The 16,016-nt window shown below is 38.8% G+C and overlaps 1 protein-coding gene across 4 annotated transcripts in view; it reads right to left on the bottom strand.

Annotated features, from left to right (window-relative positions):
- The window catches only part of SPIDR (scaffold protein involved in DNA repair), a 212,745-nt gene that overhangs the window by 40,530 nt on the left and 156,199 nt on the right, over nucleotides 1-16,016 (bottom strand). The window lies entirely within an intron of this gene.

Here is a 16,016-nt window from a genome sequence, read left to right on the forward strand (position 1 = left end):
TTGATTCTGATTTCCTCTTCCTCCTACAAAAACAAAATAGTCCTGAAAGACAGAATCTCTTCAAACGTCAGTCAAGCATAGTGTCTGCTCATTGTTTCAAATATTGAAGGGGCAGGGGGAAGCACCATGTCTAATCAAAACTACAGGAAGAGTTTAGAGAGACAAAAGATAATCATGTAAATTAGAACTGGATTAAATCCCTTAGTAAATCTATCTATCATGCCAAAAGAGGTGATTTAATACTATGTGGTTAAGATTCTGGTTTTGTGCCTTATCCGAAGGAATATCAACAATAGCACATTGTTCTCCTACCACCACACTGGTGTTACTGACTCTGACTTGATTCAGCACAGGCTTGAAGGGAGAGTAGCAGCTTGAGAAGCACTGCTTCCCTAGCATTTGGATTTTCCTCAGGCATCACTCCTTCTGGGCCAGCAGGAGATACAACACAGCCAAGATAACAGGATACCTTTTGTCTCTAAAAAGTGCAGTTTCCTGTTGATAGTATTTCATATTGTTACATTTGTTGTCTCATCCTCTGCTTCCTGTCACACAATCCCTTGCTCATTGAGACCCGACTATACTGAATTGAGTAAGCGTTAGGGCAGGAACGATTTTTTCTACGTGCCCTGCAGAGCATCGGATACACAGTAAAGCTCTGATGCTGACTGGAGCATCTGGGAATTACTGCGTCACAAACCCAAACCAAACATTTGGCCTACAGGAATGAGCCCTTTAAACATTAGTTGCTGTTGCTTATCCTTCTTAATAACAGGCAATAGGGCTAGTATTCGTATTTTTGGCGTACTGTCAACATCTCAGCAGTTGAATTTTTCCCTCTGAGCCTCTCCAACAAGTAGGATCTCTTTGGGTCAAGGGCCTCAAAGCAGGCTACTGGACCTCTCCTTCAGCCTGAGTTGATCCTCATACCCAGAACAAAACATTCAGGAATTACGAGGTGAAGGTTTGAAGGTTCCTTCAACAGTGTTCTTTCCTATGGGACATGTAATAAAAGACATGGGGAATTGCCACAGAAAAATGAGATTTTCCCTAAAATACAGGCCACACATTTTTAGGCATCGTCCGCAGTCAGGCGACACATTGTTCATGGAGTTATCTTCACTGCCAGGTAGTGCCCGACAATCATATGACACTATACACTCACGTACCCCTAAGCTGGAACATCAAAAGAGCCTAAATTAAAAACTGAACCATTCTAGAACTAATACAGGTAAAGCCTCCGAACTGCATTCTCAAGAATCAGCAGACAAAATGCCTGTATTTTTATTAAAACGTGCTTTAAAGCCTAGACATTTTTCAAAAACCTTTCATGACTTCCATCATAGCAGGAAGTGTGAAAATACCAATGAAACAAAAATACAATAAATAAAAACACAGTAAAATAATGCCACGTGGATAAATCTAGGCATTTTGTTTTACCAATTAAAAAATAAGCTAAAAAATCATAACTGAAATGAAATTTCTAAACAAGTGGTTTTAGAGCAGGAAAATTACAGTGTTTCAAAACACACAATTTCAGCAATTTCACAATTTTTCCAATTGGTTGTGATGAACTTTTCATAAGAAAGCTTTTCATTTTTTACAAGATGATCTGACAGAAAATTATTTTTTTGAAAAATTCTCAACCGCTTTCCCTAGAAATATTTTTCAAAACTGTAATACAGGAACTTCATTAATTTTCAAGGCTATGGCTTGACAAAACATTATTATCCAACGTATTGAATAATAATTATCCATTATGCCTATAAGTAGAAGCAATGCTGAACAATAAGAAATGAAAATGTAATATATAAGCTATAACAAAACTGTACACACACAAATTTTAAGTTACAAAACTACACAAAATAGGAGTGAATTTCTGTGTTTACATCTTTTTCTGGTTGTTAAAAATATCCTATTAAAGCTTAGGAAAAGCAGAAGCCTAGTGTAAAAAGGTCATTTTTAAATTTAGAGATCAAAAATACAACAAACGCCTCAGTCCCCTACAGAAAAATAAAGACGTTGAGACTGCCCACATGATGGCTTAATATAATTATGGCCTGTTCCCAAGGGGCTTTTGAGGTTGGTTCCAGGTCCTAACCCTGAAAAAAGATGATATGACAACTGACATATGCACTTGAAACAAAGCTACCTGGCTGCATGTACAGCAACCTGCCTGAATACCTCTGAGGATTTGGGGGCAGCTGGGGAAAGCCCTGATTTTGGCAGCTGGTGGAAAAGCCCAGTGAGAATCCTGAGCTTATCTAAGCCCATCTCAACCTCCTCCTTTGCCTCGTATTATCTACACGGTTTGCCAAGCAGTAGGCACTGCTAAATCTGAACAGGAACTTTATTTCCAGTGAAAAGGGGGAAAAAATACTTAAGGGAATTTTCTTGGAGAAGACGTGATAACTACAACCTGCACTTGACACCATTTGGGTGTGTAATTGTCACTAACTTTCGTTCTAAAATGGCAAAAGGTATGAACCTTATTTCACTGTTCTTTTTTTAAACCAGTTGTAAATATATTCTCTTAATTGCAGTCCCACAAAATATGGTAAAAATATTCCACATACAGAACTAGATTTTGGAATATTTTTATTCGTATAGAAGTCTAATTCACCACAAACTTTCCTTTCCTGACCAAAAGACGTTCTTTAAGCACATAGCTAATTGCAACTGTATATATCTAAATATATGCATTATTTCATACAGTGTTAAACCAAGCATGTAATTGCAAAGGCACAAAAAAGCATTTTGTTTCAGGGGAACTGTCTCGTCTCGGCTTGACCTGCCTGATATGAAGAGACAGAAACCCAAGAAAAAGCCTGAAAGCTGAAAAAGTGATCGAAAGGTAGCAGAACAAGACAGTATGGGGAACTGGCTTTCTTCAGAAAGGCTAACGCTTTCCAGGTTGCCAGCCAAATCAACACTGAAAATCATACACTGCACATCTAGGGTGTACAAAGAATTAAATTTTTATATTGCAAAAAGTTATTTACCTACAGCCGAGCCAAAGATTTATGCTCTTGTAAGGTAAGCAAATGTGATACCATCTGATTTGGAATTAGACACCAAAAGAGCATTTACTGTCATCCTACACTTGTTTAATTTCAATTCATAACTCTCCCTTCTCCTATCCCTGTTTCCTCCTCCCCCACAATCTGCCATACCACATGTATTTTTCAGTGTCACACGTACTGACCTTTTTGTACATACTGACTCCAAATTTCAAAATTAGCTATCAAAGAAAGATTCCCACTATTCCTCATTTGTATGTTCTGCAGGGTAGGCACTAGTTCTAATCCTACAGCTGAGGTATTAACGTATTACGGCCCCAGGTAGCGCGGCTATTATATAGACAGCATACCCTTTACATGTTTTAAATTATAATTTTTAATGACTATTAAGTTGTTATCATTTTAAGGGATGGGTATCCAGACACACCTACTTGTAAATACAGCCACACCAACAAACCAACAACACTATCTGGTTGGCGAGATTTTTTGCAGGAATTAATTACATCTTTCTATTGGGCAATACAGTTTTCTAGCTAAAATACACCAGTTAACAAAAGATTATGGTGCAGAGGGCAGCAGAACCTGAAAGTGAATGGAAGTTTATTTTCCTTTTACATGCAAGCCTTACCAACAGGGTAACAGAAATCTTTACTCATCAATACAGATTGTTCTGGGATGCTGGTCAACTTCTCCAGCATTAGTGCTATAGACCTTTGTAAGAAAGCAAACAACTGTCAAGTGCTAAAGAGAAACACTGCAATTACTGCAACGCGAGGCTGTAGGAACAGCTTATCACCTCTAAAAAACTGGGCTACTTCAACACCTAGAGAGAGGGTACTGATGTCTGGAAGGATGCAAGCTTGGAAGCGCACCATCCTCATTATTTTTGTCTACTTGTAGAATAACGGTTGACAATTCATCTACTTCAACATGGCTTATACAGCTTGATTTATTCAGGTTCAGAAGTAGAAATAGAAGATAGTATTATAACTGTAAAATATTAGCATTATGACCATTACCATACTGATCCTGCTTCATTGACTCAGTTAAACTACAGTTGCCAGAAAAGATTGCCTAACTATGGCCACTGCATAAGAGTTATGAAGTGGTTGAAACTTTGGGTATATGTAGTTGAGAATGGGTTGCAGGATTTCAGCATCACCGTGGAGTAAGAGAGATGGTGGTGGATCCTGTGGATTTTAAGTTCTTTCTAGTTTTCTCACCTGTAAGTTGACCTAACTAACATGAAGCTGGAAAACAAATAAAGCATCAGCTACGGACACTGCTTCATTTGTCCCATCCATTATGTACAAGGGACCAGACTGCACAGTTTGGGAGGAAATTAATCAATAAATTCATTTCAATTAACATTGAAATGAAGTGTATTTACATCAGAATTTCAGAGATGTTCTTTATCTATTTACTTCTCATCCGGTGACAATAAAATCTCCAAAGGCATTAAAGGGTCCTTTTTTCCTTCAAATACCTAAAATAAAACCTGCTAGAAATAAAACCTGCTATAAATCTTTTGGCTCATATTTAAAGTTACCAGTCACATAGTATTTCCAGCAATGCATACTTTTACAAGGCTATGGCCCAGCTGGAAAATCTAGACCTGGTAAATTGTGGCTTATAAAAATTATACAGTGGACCATCACTAATTTCTTTAGAATTTATCACAACAAGCTCCATGCTTTCCTTGTTTGGTATGTTGGTATACAGATAAAGAGATCATTTCCCTATGGAAAAACATTATTTAAATCTTACAGTTCCAACTCATGTAACTTGCATCGAATAAAAAGAGATTTCAAAAAACTTATTTGAAGCCTACACTGGGCAGAGATAGAGTACCATGCATTTGCACAACACACAAAACCAACTTAACATCTTAGCATGGCTGCTCACAAAGTGACTGAGCAGAAAGCAAGAATATTATCCTTCAGTACCGCAACAGCATTTCAACATACAGCAAGAAACTTCCACATAGGCTTTGCACTTCACCAAGTTTTAGGTAGAAGGTTTCCAGAGATGACAATGCCAGCAAGCCAAGGACTGCCTTTTCCTTGACTTTTCAAGTTCTTTCTGTGACATCTGTAGAATCAAATCAAAATACAGTGATTTGTGATGAGGTCAATCTGCAGTACATGCGTAAGATTTAGAAGAGTGCCATGTGAAAAGAAAGATGTATATTATCTCTGGTAACACAAGGCTGTATAAAACTAAGTAAAACTGCCCGAAGGAAAAAAAAATCAGAATTTGCAAAGCTCAGGGTCAGAATATTTGGTATGCCTAGAGGCAGACAAGTTTGTCTTCCACCTACACCTTCTTTTGTAAGATTTGTGTGACATTGAAAGTGATTCTGGATTGAGACTTAACATAGGAAATCTAAGGACACAGCAAACTATGTACATTGTTTTTAAATTTCTAGCTGAGTAATGACAGAAATATTAACATCTCCACCTACACTTCCCCACAAACTAAACTTTTTAATGACCAGATTTGGGTAGGAAAACTTTCAGCTTCTCATGACATGCATTTGAACGCTCTGTAGATTTCAAGATCATTTTCGCTTTCTCTAACAGAAGTCTTCTCAACTATAAGTAACTTGAAGTCATGTCCACTGAAGCATTTTTCTGTAAAATGATAGAATTCTGTTTCACATGTTCTGCAAGAATAGCAAGATTTTAAACTAAAGATTTTTCCCCATATGCACGTGTAAGACGTACAGAGAGACAGACTTCTGTATCAAACCTGGAGACTATAAAAGTTCTATTTGTTGGGCCTAACTAACATTTAGTATCCACAAACTAAAAATTCCGAGACCACAGTTTCATATTATAAAGAGTTGAGTGAAGATACCAGATGAAGAAATCTCTGCACTGCACTACTTGTTCCCACTCCTAAGCTGTAGCACACCGTCCCCCCTCCTCCCTCATAACTGTGCTGGCAAAACAGGTTGAGGCAGCACTACAAATCAGATCAGGGAACCAATCCAGCTTTAACAAACAAATCTCGGAAGAAAAAATGAAATGATTTTTCCTTGTTATCTGTTTGCTGACTTGGTGCAGAGCACAGTACCACAAGCAGCTGTTCCAGCACAACTGAAGGGGCACCCTGGCATGAAGTGGTGGCAGGACAACTCACCAGGGTGGGGAGGGGAAAAGGTAGAAGTGGAGAGACAATAATTTACGACAGTTTGGAGAGAGAGAGAGAGAGAGAGAGAGAGAGAGAGAGAGAGAGAGAGAACCATTTATCACAGACTTCTGTAACAAGAGATCACAATTTCAGACGTACCCAGATGAAGCAGAAAAACAAATGGGCCTTCCTCCAAAAGGCCCATCGCTATACTCCTGCCTCAAGTGTTTGTCTTCTAGCTTGGTTTTGATATATTGGTTTGAATATATTGGTTTTGATATATTGGTTTTGATATATTGGTTTGAATATATTGGTTTGAAGGGACAGACCAATTTAAAAATAAAAGCTACTTAAAGCAACAGCAGAAATGCCTTAAAACCACTGCGAATCAGTCTAAAGTAAAACATGTAAAGAGTCCTGCAAAACCTTCAGACCTTTTCATGTTTTAAAGTCTGTTTAGTCTTCTCAGAATACCAACACACATTTACAGCCATACAGAAAAAAAACATACAAACACATAACTTAATATCCCCTCTTACAAGTAGTTTACTAACACTGAATATTTAAAACACAGTTTTCAAAAGTAAAGACCAGGCTTTCAATCTCAAATTTTAATTTGCCTCCAAGGGTCAACCACAATTTCTGGCTCATTTTGCTTCTGATGCATATTCTGGATAGTTTATGGAATCTGCTCAACTTTTCTATAAGTTAAAATATGGATATTGTTTAATGATCTGCTTTAGTGACCTTCTATCTTATCTATAAATCAATGCTAGCAAATTTTTGTTTAAAAAATCCTTCTAGTGGTATCATCTGCAATTGTTGACGTACGCTAGAGTGACAAAATATCGCATTCAACTGAACAGATTAAATTTAGCATTTCCTTTTGTCAGACTGAGACGTATCAGCTGGTAAATGAGACAGCTGCACACACCATTTCCATTAGTTTATCACTCTGTACTTACGAGACGTAGGGAAGCTACTTTTTTTTTTTTTTTTCATAATAAGCAAAGTACTACCTCTCTGAACAGGTACCTTCTGCATTTTACAGTAGGAAATTAGTGACAAAATCAGTAACGTCTTTCTTGCTGATTTAAAGGAAAAAAAAAGAAAATAAATCATGTTTGCTCTTTTTAAAGAACTAAATGGATATAAATTGTCAGACTCTGGGTCATCACTAAGCACAGGCCAAAGCACTGGCACGAATGATCGTGTTGTGAAGCCTACAAGCTTTATTTGGTTTTTAGTTCACATTCCTGTAGAGTGAGACATTCTTAATTTGGGAGAGCTACGAGTAAACATTTATGGGAAAAAATTATTAAATATTTCCTTTCACAAAGGTAGCGAGCAAAATAAAAACAAAAACAAACCCCCAACACTATGCTAAAGGTGGTCTTTAACCAATGAAAGGCGTCAAGACAAATGAGGTATCTACCCTCATTTCTGACAGGAACTCAGAGTTTTTATTATTATTGGGAGACTAATCTTCCCTCCACCCTTTGTCCGGCACCAACTCATACTACATTTGTTTATTTTCAGATAGGGACAGCACTATCCATACATGCATCTGCATACTGAAAGGACTGTTCCATCATATGGAGATGATAGCAATTATCTGAGTTCTCTGTACATTGGCATTTTGATTTAACATTACAGAGGAAGAGAAAATACTTACAAGGGTAATGACACTTACTACAACACCCGATGTAACACGTAACTACTGGTCGCTTCCCAAACCTCTCTCTGAACTCCAGTAGCCTTTGAGAGCTGTTTGTTGCAATTCAGTTTATGATGTGATGTTTTAAAGGTTGTAATCCACAAGCTTAAAGGACACTTGAAAGATGAAGCCTATATAAAAATTTCCCCTCTAAATATGAAATACCTTATGTTCTGCTTGCAGAAGACTTCAGAATTCTAAACAAATTAGATTCACAGTTTATTCACCCAGTGAAAGAAGTCATCCTGCAGGTTGGTCTAACGTGGAAGAGGACAACATGCATGACTAAAGAAAGGCAGATCTCAGGTTTTATTCCTGGCTCCAGCCCTCAGCACTACAGCTTGCTTATTTGTCCGAGTTAAGTTTGAGAAACGTGCAGCAACACCTAAGAACATATATCAGTTGTGTTTTGATCACTATGTACAGAGAGCTGAATCTTACCCTACTTTACAAGCAGGAACATGCTGGCCTGACTGCAGTTCAGGGATATGCAAGCTCTGTTCCTCCTTGACCAAAATAAGAGGCATACTTTTGTCTACAGAAGATTCAAATACACACACAGGCACACACATACACACCAAATATCCCTGCTCTGCCTTAAAGAGTATGTTATTTTTAATCGTTAACAAAGGATAAAATCATCTCATCACCCTTGGATCTAAAAAATAATGCACGTCAAATGGTTCCTGATCTATGAGAGACTGAAGGCCATGTCCTGCTTCCCTGGGCAGGCAAATGGACTACATTTTTTCTAATTCATGGCTTTCACATTATTTTTCCAGGATTAAACCTGCACCATTTATGTCTGCTAACTTCAATAAATATAGGGTGAGACTTCTATTAAACAGACTTATTTCAAATATGCAGCTAAACCAGGGGCAGTTCCTGAATGTAGAGCCTACGGGCATGCTGAAGGTATCGTCTTCTTCAATGGCCAATAATTTCCAATGACTCTTCTCCAGCTCCTCTGAAGGGTTCTCCTCTCCTACCTTGTTCCCTGTGTACTTGTTTAGACTGAAACTCTTCATGAAAAATGTTACAATATTCAGCGTAAGTAAGTTAAAAGAGTTTGCACTAGATGAGCGGATCTCCAAGAGCAACCTGGTAGTTCCCTCCTGTCAGACAACAAAGATTAGGCAGCTTTTCAGAATTTTATCATGACTGTGGTAGGGTCAAGGTTTTACTAGTACTCTTGACGTCTCATGCAGTTTCCTATAATCTCCCTGATGTAGCTCGGAAAAAGCAAATCCGGGGCAGAGTTAGTATACAGAAGCTGGGCATACATTTTCCTGAAATGCTAGATATACCTCTAAAAGATTATCTTCATGACACCATCATTATGGTGTGACACCAGAAAGAGAAAAATCAGTAACAATAAAGTGAATTTTGCTTCTCAGATGTCCCAGAGTCATGGACCAATACGCCAAAGATTTAACCTTCTAAAAGAGGAGGCAAGAAATACATTACTGAATTAGTTTCACAACACTGTGACAGCACAACCAACTATAAAGATGTCATATCTCGGCATTTGAGTACAGCACAAACTAATTCAAAAATTGAGCAGACGGGAGGAAAGGAAACTCCTTTCTCCTGGGAACTGAACTATGCTAAATGACTGATCCTCCCCAGAAAGCTTCAAGTACCATTCTTGTTTGACCACTCTGCTAGTCAAAATTGGGAGTATTAATTAGCTGATATGTATCTAACACTTCAAAGATGTAAGTATTAGGTATGTGATCTTAAATGTTAATTATATTTGTACAAAAATTTTGGTGCAATAATTGCAGCTTCTTACTGATGAATGATAAATTGATGCATTCTAATTTAGTTTACTGGAGATTTCAGAACTCAGTTACCTGTTGTCTAGAATTAATGCAATTAAAATACAGCCAAAATGAAGCATTTTTAAAACATGAAAAGTTTATTTTCATGTGGCTTACTATATTTCTTCTTGGAAAACCTGCAAGAGTAAAACACCCTAACAAAAAAATCTAGATATTGTGACATGGTGAAACAGACAATCCTTCCTGATTGCTATACCTTTTAAAATTATGTATAATGAGTCTTTTGTTCCACAGTATTGGGAATGTCATGGAACTCATAAATGATAATCTAAACCTAAATGTACACTAGTTAAAAATTCCTTATTTATATGTGAAATGACTAAATTACTTCAAGTACTTGCACAGCAGCTTCTTCCCTAACCTCTCTTTTAAATAACCAACCTTAGACTATATTCATGCCAGGAAACAAGCTAATGGCAAGCTGAATTTTTTCTTCACCTTTTCAAAAGACTCACCAGGGAGTTCTAGCAATAGCAAGCATTTCTGATAGAATTTATCATTATGGTAGTTTAAAGCAATTATCTTTATGGTGGAAAAAATGAATTCTAAGGCCTTTTTATAGTATGTGCTAGATGCAATTACCTGATTTTTGTATTTTGTCCCTTTATCAGCAATGCCAAAGATTGTTAGCAGAATTACAAGAGGAGATGAAGAAAGTTCAAAGACTCTGACAATGCAATCAAGATTTAAAAAACCCTACATGATGAAGTTTTTCATTTCTTTTATAAGGATAAGTATTACTCAGTCTTCACACAGGGGTCATATCACCTTTGTTTCCCCTTCCCCTGTACCACACCTATCTAATCTTAAAAAAATGTTCTTTTAATAAAAAAGGGTTTCTTCAGTTACTCACAGAGAATGGTTTGTCATTCACAGTTGGCCAGTGATTTGCATCAACTGAGGAACACGGACAGATCTGTTTTTAAAATAGGGAAATCCCATCAACCCACGAACATGAGCAATGCAACCTCTGGCCAAGAAGACGAGACGACAAAAAGGAAGCAAGGTCAAATCCTGGGTCAATCCATCATGAAAAACTGCTAAATTAGGGTTCCAAGCATACCTTGACAAACAAAGCAAAACTTGCCAATGTCTACTAGCCCACATTAAAAAGAAGGTAATACATGGTTGTTCTCAACCAAAGCCACATTTGCTTAAACATACAGTTTCTCCCATTCTCCCTTATTATCAGGTCAGAATTGATGATTATCTGATGAATAAACTGTTACGCAGTTATGACTTAGCCAATCCCCATCAATCAATCCTAGGCACACCTTTCAAACCACAATAAATACGAACGTTCACCTCCTCCTCTTCTTTTCCCACATCTCCTACCTCCCCTTCTCCCTTTTCCACTCCCCCGAGATTAACACATTCTGAGGTTTGCTTTCTTGTTTCAGATCCAAAAACTAGGGAGTCTTCTATACCTTTTCTACATGGGACAAAGAGGAGACGCTGGTCCCAAGTCCACCCTCTACACAGACTACTCTGCTCCTACCTTCAGGAAAAGTGTAATTGAGTGCTGCAGTGTTTCAGTATTTCCTCCTGAAAAAGTGGTCCCACATTGCTCAATGTCCCTTGAGTCCCCTTTTGACTCCTCCAATGCTAGTTTTTCAGTTTCTCAGCTCCTTTCAGGGAAGCAGCTCCTTAACCCAACTCAGTTCATTTGTTCAGAGAAAACTTCTGTGTACCCTGAATGAAAAAACTGCTTTTAACATGAAATGGGCAAAAGAAATACAGATTCTTGAATTAAATTCTAATCACTAGAATACTCTATTCCACGTGCTTTGTAAATAGTACATACTGCATGCCATATGCTAAAATGCTTAATATATAGTCTTGACATTTTTATGCTCCCCATAATCTATTTGGAATACCACACTGTATAGCGTGCAAAAAGATAAGATCATCAATGCAAGCAAAATATGACCTTAGAAGCGTGTAAATCCCTTGTTTGCATATGCAAGAGAAATAGCTGTGAGCACCAGTACTATTTGTATGTGCAATTATTTGTTTTACATGCCACATCAATTTTGCAAACAAATAGTGCCTATTTAGCAATATGCATCTCTCTCTTTTTCTATTGTATAATACTGAACTGGGGAGAGAGAGAAAGATAAGATTTTCAAGTTCATGGATTATACCGATTATCTGATGATACTGATTATCAGATAATCATTATAGTGACTGCAAACTAACTGGTATAGAAATCTCAAGTTTATGATGTGAGAACAGAAAACTATGGCTGACAAAAGATCAGAAAATGGAAAGAGCAGCCCAATCCCAAACTCAGAACTGCAGCAGCTTGTGCTGCTCTGGGAGAAAACATGGGCCAAGAAAGAATAAACATACAATTTATATGTCTCATAGTTACATATATATACACATATATGCACACACATACACACATTCACAACCATTTGTGTTAGTTTTCTCACTCCAAAATCAATAGATGCCACATTTAGAATTTTTGGCATATCCTTAAATTCTGCCCTGTAAGAAATCTGGTATTACCTTCCTTTCGAATACTTCATTTTGCACCTGTGCTTCTTAATGTATTGTTAAAGAACAGATACATACATACACACACACACACCCACACACATATATATATAAAATTAGCAAGGTTTGTAGCTTGACCACAGTCTGCTATCATTTGAATTAGGGGACATTTGAGTTCCAGTAGCGGGTAAGAGTAGAAAGCTGTCTGATTATAGGAGAGTAGACCAGGAAACGCAATGTCACTCAGATCTCTTCCGGTTTACACATTTGGGAACTGTGATGTGCTCCCCCTACAGAGGGAACCGGATCAACTGAATTTGGAGGATAGTTTGGGAAGAGCTTCACTTCAGGTCTCTGGCTCTCATCTCGAAATGTTTCCTGCCCTTGGTGGCACAAACCTCTTTGGCTGAAGGAGGAAAGTTTCCCTCCTATCTCTGTCCCCCTTATCCCTTCCCAACCCCAATTGTTTCCCTGGTAGAGCCTGCTGTAGCTGCTGCCAAAGAAAACAAGGTATTTTCCTACCTTGAGGGCATTCCCCTTTGAACATGAAAAGTCTATAGCAAACAATGGAGTTGAAACAGCTTTGCAAATAAAAGGTCACAAGAATTTTTCATAATGGAAAATATCAGACTGCCTATAGGCAGAAGTTGCTTCCAGCTCACGCACATTACACATGCTTGCAAGTACACTTCGTTTGGAGCTGAACTAGTCTTTACTGAGATATTGCATGGTCCCAGGGATGTAACTCTAACTCATCCTCCCTCTAGCTATTTTGTAATCACCTTAATTGTCAGATCTTAAAAATAATAGATTTTTAGTTCTTCGTGAAGGGAACACTTGCATGCAGTAAGAAGCCAAGCAAACTTAAGGGTGTTCTGAAATAGCAGTTCTCAAATTAAGCAGTGCATGAAGTGGGGGAAAGGAGAAAGGGCACGTGCCAGTGGAGAGCCTCAGGGAGAGGAGCAGAGCATGTGATAAGCTGTCGACGGAGCTGGGCTTAATAGGCTTTAGCCAAGGGACAAATGAGCAATGCAGAGCGCCCTTGGCTGCCAGGAGCTGCTGAACCCATACCAAAGGCCTCCATGAAGAATTGGCAAGATGGGATTCAGCAACAGCAGCAGCCACATGGTTTCTGGGCTCCTGTTCTCCGCGTGTGTGCAAGCCTAGCCCTTCGACCACAGCATTCTCGCATGGGGTCACTTTCTCCCATGGCCAGCCAGCCACCTTCCCCCAAGAGCACCCTCCCTTCCACTCCCCAGCGGCATCCCTCCCTCCTTGATAAGCACATTTTGGCGGTCCTTCTCTCCTGTCTCGCAGAAATGGAGGGGTTGGGAGGAAGTCTATGATACAAGGTTTGAGTGCTCCTGCTATAAAATGATGATGGCAATAATGAATTGAGAATTCATAGTCTCTGGACTAACAGTGAAATACTGAAAGTGATTTGAGACGCATCTAGTGGGAAACATCCAGAGAAAGCTACTGCTGAACAACTCTCCCGTGCTAACCTTTAGTGGGGCTAAAAAGCCCTTCAGATGAGCATAACAAAATAATTTTACTATGGGAAATTAGGACAACTTAAATGCGTACCCCAGATACTTCACATTCATTTCTCTATGAGTTCTCCATATAGGTAAGCCTTCAGCAAAGAAGCCAGCTGTGATTCTCTGCATTTTTCCCAGCTCTGTGTTTGAGCATCGCTGGGGTAGAGGAAAGGAGCGCAGCACATAAGATGAAGGCACTAAATTCTCAGGGCAACTCATTATGTCAAAAACCGGAAGTGCCTTTGTTTCATAAGAAACATAGCTTGCTTTGGATTTCTTTTGTGATCTCTCACTCCACTACTGGACGGCTTAGCGGACACCAGCCAGAAGAGCTGGTGATTGAAAATGTATTTGAAGACTTGCACATTAAAAGAATTAACCCTATTGCACCTTTGACATATCACCATCCTGTTAACTCCCATGGGAAGCTACCCAGCAAAATCATTGCTCTTACTTATTGTGTGTAGCTTTTCCAAAGATTTCAGAACCTTTGCACACATTCATCCTTTACATACTGCATCCAGTCATGGAACACTCTTCCATTCCCGCTTTCCCCTTTTTTCTTCTCCACTTAGAAAAGCCTGCTCAGCCAACCTGCTTTACATAACAGGATGAAAAAAACTGTGAGTCTGACTAATTGCATGAATACACTCAAATACACCAGAAGAGTTACTGCTGAAAAACAAAACAGCTGAATTCCTAAATTTTAAATGTGAGATCTTGAGAAAATGGAATTTGACTAGTGGAGGAAACAGGCAATTGAAGGTCACTGATAATTAAAAAAAAAGGTGGTTCAGATTTTGTCAAAGTCATGGTAAATAGACTGTTTCTACTTGATAGCTTTCAGTGCTCAACATGAACTGACGAAATCCCATCCTAACAACTGGCTTACAGACACCACGACTTACATTTTAGCAGAGGCTATCAATTCCGATTACATCTGGAAACTGGACTCAGCTGAGAATACCCAAATAAAAAAGTGTAGCCAGCAATATGAACCATATGAATAACGAGAGGAGGTTTTTCCCCCCCTTTTCTACCACAAGGTACACTTATTATCCCAGAATCAAGGTCTAGAAATATCAATCAGGTTCATGCCCCATCAGACTAGACATATGACATGTGCACCATTTTTCCTTAAAGTGCTCACATGCCTTAGTGCTAACACAAATTTAAACAGATGAATGAAACAAATGCATTTCGGGGGAGGCAGAACAATAGGCCAGGTAAATAATCTACAGAGATCAATAGGTTAATTTATTCTGCTGCCTTTTATCTTTATTAATGCCGTAGTGTGTACGCATGGCTTTCCCAATCACATCAAACAAGGCCTCTGATTCCAACATCTCTTCAAAGCTCCCTCTTTTCAGTGTCCACCAACCCCCTGTCACCGACACACACATAAAGAAACCCCCCTTCTTTCTGCTCTCCCAAGTTTTCCTGTGTCCTCTGTGACTGCATGATCTTTTAGCCTAAAGGATGTCTTCATTCATACATCTGCATCCCAAGACAATTCTTTTTTTTTTTATGCAAGCAACATAATTGCAAGTTCATAACTGAACCTGAGAAAAAACTTCTTCACTGTGAGGGTGACAGAGCATTGGAACAGCTTGCCCAGAGGGGTAGTGGAGTCTCCTTCGCTGGAGATATTCAAAACCCGTCTGGATGTGATCCTGGGCAATATGCTCTAGGTGACCCTGCTTGAGCAGGGAGGTTGGACTAGATGATCTCCAGAGGTCCCTTCCAACCTAAACGATTCTGTGATTCTGTGATTCTGTGATAATTTATTACTCAGATGTGAAATATACTAACTTGATTTATACGTGGAGGGAGGGAGGGAGAAAGAAAGAGAAAAGATGCATCAAACTATTTTGCAAAGGGACCAGGAGAAGAGGGTTTTCTACGGCAATTACTCAGCATAAGGAGTAAGGTATATGCAAATAGATTAGATAAAATAAGTAGTTGTCAACCTAATACAGCCTGATGACAAAAAGTCAGATTGCACCTTTATCTCTCTCCTATCCATGACTCCTACATATCACGCGCTCCGTTTTTCATTAAGGACGTTAAGGACAGAACACACGAGGAAAAGATCATTCTCCGTCCGTTTGGCCCTCAGTGAAATCTCCTCCCAGATTTGGTCAGAAAGATTTAGCTGCGTTGAAGGGCATAGTTGCATATTACCTACACTCTCATAGCATTTGAGGAATGGGAAAATCCACGCTGTATCCAGGTGTTCAGCCAAAACTGTCTTCCT

This window comes from Struthio camelus, chromosome 2 (genome assembly GCF_040807025.1).
Source record: "Struthio camelus isolate bStrCam1 chromosome 2, bStrCam1.hap1, whole genome shotgun sequence".
Lineage (NCBI taxonomy): Eukaryota > Metazoa > Chordata > Aves > Struthioniformes > Struthionidae > Struthio > Struthio camelus.